General features: G+C 47.0%; 1 pseudogene; it reads right to left on the reverse strand.

Annotated features, from left to right (window-relative positions):
• Positions 1-7157: 7157 nt before the first annotated feature.
• LOC120394215 lies at positions 7158-8104 on the reverse strand (annotated as a pseudogene).
• Positions 8105-9846: the final 1742 nt, after the last annotated feature.

Here is a 9846-nt window from a genome sequence, read left to right on the forward strand (position 1 = left end):
GGCGGTCACCCCGCTCCAGATCAGAAAGGGTTAAAATCCAGCCCTTGGAGAGGGCTGGGGCTGAGAGTAAAGGCGAGGCTACTGGGAAAGCAGCCACAGTTGGGCTGTGAACCAGCAGCTGAGTCAGTCTCTCTCCAGCTCTTGAGAGAGAAGGACCAGGCTGCCTGGGAGAGAAGGGTACATGAGACAGAGCAGGGCTGAGGAAAGGGATGGGGAGCTGGGGAGCTCCAGCCTGGGAAATCCCCAGGCTGTGAGCCTGTTTAAAGTCCAAACCAGGTACTGGAGTTGCAAAGGTGCAGCCCGGGGTTAGGCACAGGCAGCAGGTCCAAACCCTCCTTGCCAGTGATGAGTGGTTTACAGACCCCAGTCTGCCCCAGTAAGCGGGGGCTGGGGGCTGACTGGCAGTAGCCACTGAGGCAAGCTGTTACTGCTAGGGACAGAACCCTGAGATAAAGGGGCACCGGGCTCCAGGAAGGACACGGGGGCCAGAGGCAGGCGAGACACCAGCCAGGATAACTCCCAGAATAATTCCCAGGATAACCAGCAGGAGGCACCCCACTGGTGAGTCTCAACTTTGCTACATTGGCCACATCATCAAGATAGGTGACTGCAGATTCTCCCAATCCCGCTAGGAGACCATCTACATGTTTCTGGAAGGTGGCGAGTGCATTTTGCAGCCCAAAAGGGAGCACATTAAATTCATACACCCCTGCATGGGTGATGAAGGCTGACCTTTTCTTGGCAGGTTCATTTAGCGGTGCTAGCCAGTGCCGCTTGGTTAAGTCTAAGGTAGAGATGAACTGGGCACTTCCCAGTTTCTCCAATAGCTCATCTGTGCGTGGCATTGGATAGTTGTCTCAGTGAGTCACAGCATTTAGCTTACGATAGTCCATGCACAAGCGTATTTCCCCATCCAGTTTGGCAACTAGAACCACTGGAGATGCCCATGCACTGTTAGAGGGGTGGATTACACCCATTTGTAGCATGTCCTGAATCTCCTGTTTTATAGCAATTTTGGCTTGAGGAGTCACCCGGTCAGGTTGGGCTCTAATTGGGTGAACATTACCTGTGTCAATGGAGTAGGAGAGGGCTGGGGCTGTGAGCTAGAGGCTAGGCTGATGGGGAAGGCAGCCACAGATGGGGCCACGCTCCAATGAGGCCACAGGTGGCCTTATAAAAGCCTGTGAGCCAGGAGCTCAGACATTCTCTCTCTAGCTATTGAGAGAGACGGGCCTGGCTGCTGGGGAGCTCACCGGGGTACCTAGAGTGGAGCTGGGCTGGGGAAGGCCAGAGGAGCTGGGAAAATCCAGGCTGGAAAACCCCCAGGCTGCAGGCCTTGCTGATGGCCTAAAGCAGGTACTGGGGTTGCAGAGGGGCAGCCCAAAGGTAGGTCCAAACCCTCCTTGCCGACGATGAGTAATGCGGACTGCAGTCTGCCCCAGTGTGTGGGGCCTAGGTGAGGACTGGCAGGACAGGCTGAGGCAAGATGGGGATAGAGGGTGGGGATTCCCTGGGGAAGGGAGACTCAGACTGTGGGGGTATTGCAGGGGGCAGAACCCTGATGTAGAGAGACACTGGGGTCCGGGAGGGATGCGGGGCCTAAAGCAAGCGAGACACTGGACACCAGAGGGTGCTCCAGAGGCTGGAAAGCTAATTCCCAGGATAACCAGCAGGAAGCGCCGTGCTGGTGAGTCGTTGCTACACTACAGCACTGCTTTTCTCTGGGGGTCTTTTTCGGAAAAGGACTCAGAATATCCACAGCTACTCGCTGAAATGGAATCTCAATTATGGGGAGTGTCTGGAGAGGGGCTTTGACCTGGTCTTGGGGCTTTCCCACTCTTTGGCACACCTCACAAGACCGGACAAGAGTAGAAATGTCCATGCCCATCCCCTCCCAGTGGAAGGAGTTCCCCAAACCATCTTTGGTCCTGTTCACACCACCCTGGACACTAGGATGATCGTGGGATAAACTCGAGAGCTTAGTTGGAACTACCAACTGTCTCTGAGGATGCCAGTCTTCCCGGGGTCCACCAGAAAGAGTTTCCTTGTATAAAAGTCCTTGTTCTACAACAAACCTGGATTGATTAGAAGAGCGGAGAGGTGGTGGGTTGCTCTGTGCCACTGTCCAAGCTCCCTGGAGACTGTCATCTGCTTCCTGCTCAGCCTGGAACTGTTCCCTTGACACTGGAGACATCAGTTCCTCACTGGATTGTGGACATGGGCTTAGTCCCTCTGGAAGCGATGTAGCTGATGGGGCTGTTTCCATTGACTGTGAACCGCTCTCCGCTGGTGCATTATATTGTATTCCAGGCTCAGGCTGAGCCTCTTGCATAGGTTTATCTGCTGCTGCCAGAGCAGTCTCGGTGGTGCCCTCTGGCGTTGGAGTTTTAGATGGGGTTGCAAGCACTGGACTCAGTGCTGGCAATGGTTTTGGTGTTGGTTGCTCCACCAGTTCCAGTTCCAGGACTGGTTCTGGCTGGGTCTCTGCAACTGGATCCACTACTGCTGTCACAGATGTTGGCATGGGGTCTGGTTCCACCACCTCAGTCTGAGTCTCTGGTAACACAGATGGGGCCCTTGTAGAAAGCTCAGGAACAGGGATAGGAGTGAAGGCTTGCTTAGCCTGGCTGTGGGTGACCATTTCCACCCTCTTGGCTAACTTCACATGGTTGGCTAAGTCTTCCCCCAGCAGCCTGGGAATGGGATAATCATCATAGACTGCAAAAGTCCATGTTCCTGACCAGCCCTTGTACTGGACAGACAACTTGGCTGTAGGCAAGTCAAAAGAGTTTAACCTGAAGGGTTGAATCATCACTTGGGCCTCTGGGTTGATGTATTTGGGGTCCACTAAGGATTGGAGGCTAGCTTACACCTGTGCTCCAGCGTCCCAGTCTTCCCGCCCACGCTCACAGTTTCCCTTCGCTCTGAGGATATCTGGGAGGCATCTGGGCCTGAGGGCCTTTGGCATGACCCCAGTGCAATGAACTGTAATGTGTTGGGATTCTTGAGGCAGTTGGCCTTTACATGCCCCAGCTTGTTACATTTAAGACATCGCCCAGCTGACTGGTCACTGGGGCAAGGTGAGTTGCTGGAGAATTGTGTGGTGGGACGATAAGGTGTCTGGGTTTTCCTTGGGGTGTAAGTGGGGCATGGGACTGCCCCCGGTGGTAGGGTGTGGTCTCGAGGTGTCCCTTCCGGTAATCACCCAAACTGCGACCCAGGTTGTTCCTCTTTGCTACTTCCACCCGTTTTGTTCCGATTTGCTCCACCCCTCTGGCGGTCTGGGACTGGTCATATTGATCAGCATAAGAAGCAAGACTCTCTGCTGAGTCCATTTTCTTATCCCACAAACACTGTTTTACATCATCATTGATCATAGTCAGGAACTGCTCCTGGACAACCAAATCAGACATTCCTGCAAAGCTAGTTACACCCCTTCCTTTGACCCATTTATCCAAAAGACCCTTCATCTGATTGACATCAGCCACATTACTTAATACAGCCCCTCTCTGAAGGGTTCTAAATTTCACTCTGTAAGTGTCAGGTGTAACTTGAAATTGTTTTAAAACCAAATCTTTAAATCTACCCTCATCAGAAGCATCCTCAATAGGCATCTTGTTGACTATATCCAGAGCTCTTCCAGTCAATTTTGCTACCAATGTGGTCATCTTGTGATCTCGAGGCGTTGCATGGAGGGTGCACAGTCTCTCAAAGGTGATGAAATATTTGGCAGTATCACTGGATTCATCATATTGTGGACATAGTCGCTCCCATTTCTGGACTTTTGGGGACGTGGAGCCAGCTGCTGAAGGGTTCCGTCTTTTCAACTCCATAACAGCACGCTCAGGCTTCTGGGCCTCAGTCTGGGCCTAAGTCTGGGCCTGTATTACTCTGTCTTTTGACTCCAGGGCTCTTTTATGGGCAGCCTCTTCCCTGGCTGCCTCTGCCTCCAAGTGTTTTGCTTCCTTCGTCTCCTCTGAGTCCAACTTCAAGCCCTTTAAGACCAGAAAGATCCCCTCAGATTATATTCCACCAGTTTAGGTTAAAAACTTTCCCAAGGCACAAATTCCTTTCCTTGTCCTTTGATGGTATTGCTGCCACCACCAAGTGATTTAAACAAACATTCAGTGAGGGACCACTTGCAGCCCTATTCCCTCTAAAATATCCCCCCAATCCCCTTCACCCCCTTTCCTGGGGAGGCTTGAGAATAATACACCAACCAATAGGTTAACAAAGTGAGCACAGACCAAATCCCTGGTTTTTAGGACACTGAAAATCAATCAGGTTCTTAATAGAAGTTTTTTATTTAAAAAAAAAAAGGAAAAGAATCGCAAGTGTAAAATCAGGATGGAAGATAACTTTACACAGTAAATAAAAAGATTTAAAACTCAGAGGATTCCCCTCTGACTCCTTCCGAATTACAAAACTGGAATAAAATTACCTTTTAGCATAGAGAAAATTTACAAGCTAAAACAAAAGATAATCTATTGCATTTCCTTGCCTTCCTTACAATTTTTGTAATCTTAGATGCTTATTTCAGGTATGTTTTTAGGAGATTTTTTTTCTTGCTCTGGTTCCTCTCTGTCCAAGAGGGAACAAACAAAGAGAGCACAAACAAAATCTCCCCCACCCCCCAGATTTAAAAGTATCTTATTTTCCCATTGGTCTTTCTGGTCAGGTGCCAGCTAGGTTAATTGAACTGATTAACCCCTTACAGGTAAGGGGATTCTTTATATTTGGCCAGGATAGATTTTATGTTACTCCATACATAAAGGCTGTTACCCTACCCTTTATATTTCTGACAGCATATCTGGTCACCACATTTCAAAAATATATATTGGATTTGGAAAAGGTACAGAGAAGGGTAACAGAAATGATTAGGGGTATGGAACACCTTCCATGTGAGGAAAGATTGAAAAGACCGGGACTTTGACGTTTGGAAAAGGTATGATTAGGGGGAAGGGGGAGGAATTATAGAAATTCTATAAAACCATGAATGGTGTGGAAAAATAAATAAGGAGGGTTGGACTAGATGACCTCCTGAGGTCCTTCCAACCCTGAGATTCTATGAAAAGTTATTTACTCCTTCACATAACACAAAAACTAGGGGTCACCCAATGAAATTAATAGGCAGCAGGTTTAAAACAAAATAAAGTATTTCTTCATAGTCACCCTGTGGAATGCTTTGACAGGTGATGTTGAAAAGGCCAAAACTATAACAGGGGTCCAATAATAACTATATAAGTTAATGGACAATAGGTCCATTAATGGCTATTAGCCACGATGCGCATGGATCCAGCACCATGTTCTGAGTGTCCCTGGCCTCTGTTTTCCAAAAGCTGGGAGTGGGTGACAGGGGATGAATCACTTGATGATTTCCTGTTCTATTCATTCCCTCTAGAACACCTGCTATTGCTCACTGTCGGAAGACAGGATACTGGGCTAGATGGACCAATGGACCAATGGCCATACCCAGCATGGCCATTCTGATGTTCTTACATAGACCCCACTTTGCAGCCCAATGGGCTAGCTTCCCTTTATTATATTCACTGCTTTGCATTATATTCATGAGTTCTGATAAATGAAGGGGGTGGGGATAGCTCCATTTTATGGACCCAGCAAGCTAGTTAGCTCTAAAATCCGTCTTTGTAGCTGTTCGCTAAATTGCCTAGCTTCATACCCTTTTAAACTTAACAGGCACACTACAAATTGGAACTTGGAAAGAACCAAAATAACCACTTAGGACAAAAATGACAAATGTAATAGCTAACAACAAAAGGGCCATGGTAACAAACTGACATACATGATAATAAGTTAAAATCATTAATACTTTAGGAAAAAGACAACCCAACATTGGTAAGATGAGGAAATACAAAAAGCGAAAAAAATCCCCTACCGAATATGCATCAAACATTATCACATCATAATCACATCAGCATAACATATTGTAAAAGTAGCATTACAGCCTAGGGCCATTTTGAGAAGGAGATGTTGTCCTTAGGAGGTGTGAGAATGATGGCCACTGGTGATGGGGGGAACATGATGGTGTAACAATGCTGGTTCTGGCGGGACCCAACTGAGATTGCCAATTCAGGACAAATTGCTTAAAGGAAGGTAGTTACAGCCCAAGGCTGGGGTTTTTCCACCTCAACCAGGCAGACAAAGAGGACTTTGGTCTTACCCCACTGGCTAACCACAAGTCACACAAGCAATTCCTTCAGGCACTCCAGTTTCCCAGTATCACCACCAGTGCCACTCGTCATGGGGATGAATGGTTATGAAAACTAATACCCCAGTAAAAGAAAAAAGGTTCTCCTGATCCCAAAGGACCAAGCCCCAGACCCAGGTCAATATACAAATCAGATCTTGCACATAAATCACACTCTTGCCAATCCTTTAGAATCTAAAATATAAAGATTTATTCATAAAAGGAAAAAGATACAGATGAGAACAAGAATTGGTTAAATGGAATCAATTATATACAGTAATGGGAAAGTCCTTGGTTCAGGTTTGTAGCAGTGATAGAATAAACTGCAGGTTTAAAGCAAGTCTCTGGAATATCCCCAGCTGGGATGGGTCATTCAGTATTTTGTTCAGAGCTTCAGTTTGTAGCAAAGTCCCGCCAGAGGTAAGCAGGATTGAAGACAAGATGGAGAGGAGGCATCAGCCTTTTATAGTCTTTTCCAGGTGTAAGAACATCTCTTTGTTCTTACTGTGGAAAATTACAGCAAAATGGAGTCTGGAGTCACATGGGCAAGTCCCTGCATACTTTGCTTCTCTCCATGGGTCAATTGTGTAGCTGATGGTCCTTAATGGGCCATCAAGCAGGCTAGGCAGAGCTAACACCAACTTGTCTGGGGTGTTACCCAGAAGCATAGCAGAAGGAAGAGCAGGGGCAGAGCCTTGGGAGAAGAGATGGAGCAAGGGGTGGGTTTTCCGGGTGTCCAGTTACCAGCAAATAGAAAGGAGGCAACCCAGTGAATTGTAAATGAGCTGATTCCCCAGTCTGTCATGCTGACACAGCACAGTAATCTCAGGACAAGGTTCCATGTCTCTCTTACTATTCAACAAGTGTGTCAGGAAGAGGGCCCAGCAACATGTCCCTTGTTAGCTCTGCACAGAGCTCAATCTGAGAACCAGAGCACCAGGAGAAAGATTTAGGTTCCTTTATGAGTAAAGAGCCAGAGCAGCCTGTTCTGGATTGGTTTGGTTCTCACCCCGTAGATGATGGGGTTCAGCATGGGTGGCACGAGAAAGTACACGTTGGCCATGAGAATGTGGAAATGCAGGGGCACATTGTGGCCAAACCGGTGCGTGAGGAAGGAGAAGAGACCTGGGATGTAAAAGGCTAAAATGACACAGAGGTGGGAGCTGCAGGTCCCAAAAGTCTTAAGCCGGGCGTCCTTTGTGGGGAGGCTGAAAATGGCTCTCAGGATCTGGATGTAGGACACAGCGATAAAAATCATATCCAGACCCCTCACCAAGAATGCCACAAAGAGACCGTAGTAACTACTGACACTGATGTCGGCGCAGGCCAGCTTCACCACGGCTATGTGCTCACAGTACGAGTGGGGGATGATGTTGGTTCTGCAATATGGCCACCGTTTGCCCAGTAAGGGTTGGGGCAGTATGAGCACGATTCCACGCAGCATCACAGCCAGACCGATCTTGGCTACCACAGAATTTCTCAGGATGGTGGAATGTCTCAGGGGATGGCAGATGGCCACATAGCGATCAAAAGCCATGGCCATGAAGATCCCAGACTCTATCACTGAGAAGCAGTGAATGAAGTACATCTGGATGAAGCAGGCACTGAAATCAATCTCCCTGTAACTGAACCAGAAGATGCTCAGTGTTTTGGGCAGAATGGACGTGGACAGGACCAGGTCCGTGACGGCCAGCATGCAGAGGAAATAGTACATGGGCACATGGAGCTTTGGCTCCATCTTCACAATAAACAGAATGGTGATGTTCCCCAAGATGGCTATGGTGTACATGGTGCAGAAGGGATGGAAATCCAGACATGGGCCATCTCCAGGCCAGGAATGCCCAGCAGGATGAAGATGGAGGGGTTGGTGAAGTCAGTGGTGTTGTAATCTGACATGGAGTAGGGGAGAAGGTGTCCAACTCTGAGGCAGAACGGTGTCTCCTGCACGTACCGTATGTTCTCCTGACTTCCTGTATGTGCCCAGGCTCTAGGGTGATGATTGAAGTACAAATGCCTGGATGAAGAGACAATGTTAATGTGAGACACTACATGCACAACTGGAGGCTGTTCTCATGGGTAAAGCAGTTTTGTCACCTTCACACACTGAAAAATGACACTTTCATTATTCAGAGAAATGAAATGTGAAAAATTGACCCTACTAATGCCATTTCCCTATTTTATGGTGCTCCTAGCATTAATAATTCCTACACATCTGGGACTGTTTAGTTTAGAGAAGAGAGAAAGGATGGGGTATATGATAGATGAGAACAAAATAAAAGAATGGAATGGATTACATTGAAATGGAGAAAGAGAAAACAGTTTCCAACCGGTGCTATCTATAGACCCTTACTGCTCCGAAAGGGCTAACTCCCCAAAGCTGAGGCAAATTATCAGCAAAACTGACTGGGAGGAATATTAGAGAGAAAAATGGGAATGAAAATTGGGAATTTTTCAAGAAGAGTTTATTAGATAGCTAAAAATCCATGATTCCACCATCAAGAAAGTGGACAACTTTACCTAAAAGCCCAGTTCTGTGGCAAAGGGAAAGAAACAGGTTTTTGGGGTGGGAGGAAGCAGTATATAAAAATGGGGAAAAGGGAATATAGACAGCGAGCAATACGAATTGGAAGTTATGAAAATTGATAAGGGATGTTAAAGACATCAGAGAAAATCTATGCCTGGCAAGGCTAAAGGCAGGGTCGGGTCCAGGCAGCAGCCAAGTAAACAGGTGCTTGGGGCGGCCAATGGAAAGGGCAGCACGTCTGGGTCTTTGGCGGCTATGCGGCGGCGGGTGCCTCAGTCCCTCTCTTCCTCTATGATCTGCAGCCGAGGAGGAAGAGAGGGAGCAAAGGCCCACCACCAAATTGCCCCGAAGAATGAAGCGGCATGGTTGAGCTGCCACTGAAGTACTTCCGATCGGCTTCATCTTTTTCCCGGCTTCACCGCTTGAGGCGGCAAAAAAGCTGAAACCGGCCCTTACCTGAAAGTTTAGATGTGTTCATGAAATAGATTTGTTCTGTATTTGGAAAGAAGTAGTATGAGGCACTCCTATGACATGAGGGATGGAATACTTTCCAGTCCATCAGTTGTCAGGGAGGTTGTTTAACAGCATCTACAGTAGAACCTTAGAGAGACGAACACCAGAGTTATGCACTGACCGAACAACCACACATCTCACTCGGAACCGGAGGTATGTGATAAGGCAGCAGCAGAGCCAAAAAAAAAAAAAGGGCAAACTCAGGACAGTTCTGTGTCAATTTTTTTTTAATACTTTAAATTTAAGGTCAATTTAAAAAAAATTGAGAAGCTTAGTAAACAATGGAAAAGCTTTTAGGGGATTTGTTAAAAAAAGTCTAGGAATATGATTAATGCCAGTCAACAACATGGTTTATGAAAAACTTGTCTTGTCAAAAAAACCTTGATTTTGTCCTTTAATGAGCGTATATGATTGGTAGATCAAGGGAACAATGTAGATGCAAGAAACTTCAATTTCTCTCATGCATTTCATTGAGTAGTGGAAAATATTGAGATAAAAACTGAACACTGCACAATATCAGTAGGGTGTACAGGGTCAGTTTTAGGCCTGAAGCTATTCAATATTTTCATGAACGATATGGAAGCAAATATAAAATCACTGC

The sequence above is a fragment of the Mauremys reevesii genome, unplaced genomic scaffold, assembly GCF_016161935.1.
Source record: "Mauremys reevesii isolate NIE-2019 unplaced genomic scaffold, ASM1616193v1 Contig42, whole genome shotgun sequence".
NCBI classification, from domain to species: Eukaryota; Metazoa; Chordata; order Testudines; family Geoemydidae; genus Mauremys; species Mauremys reevesii.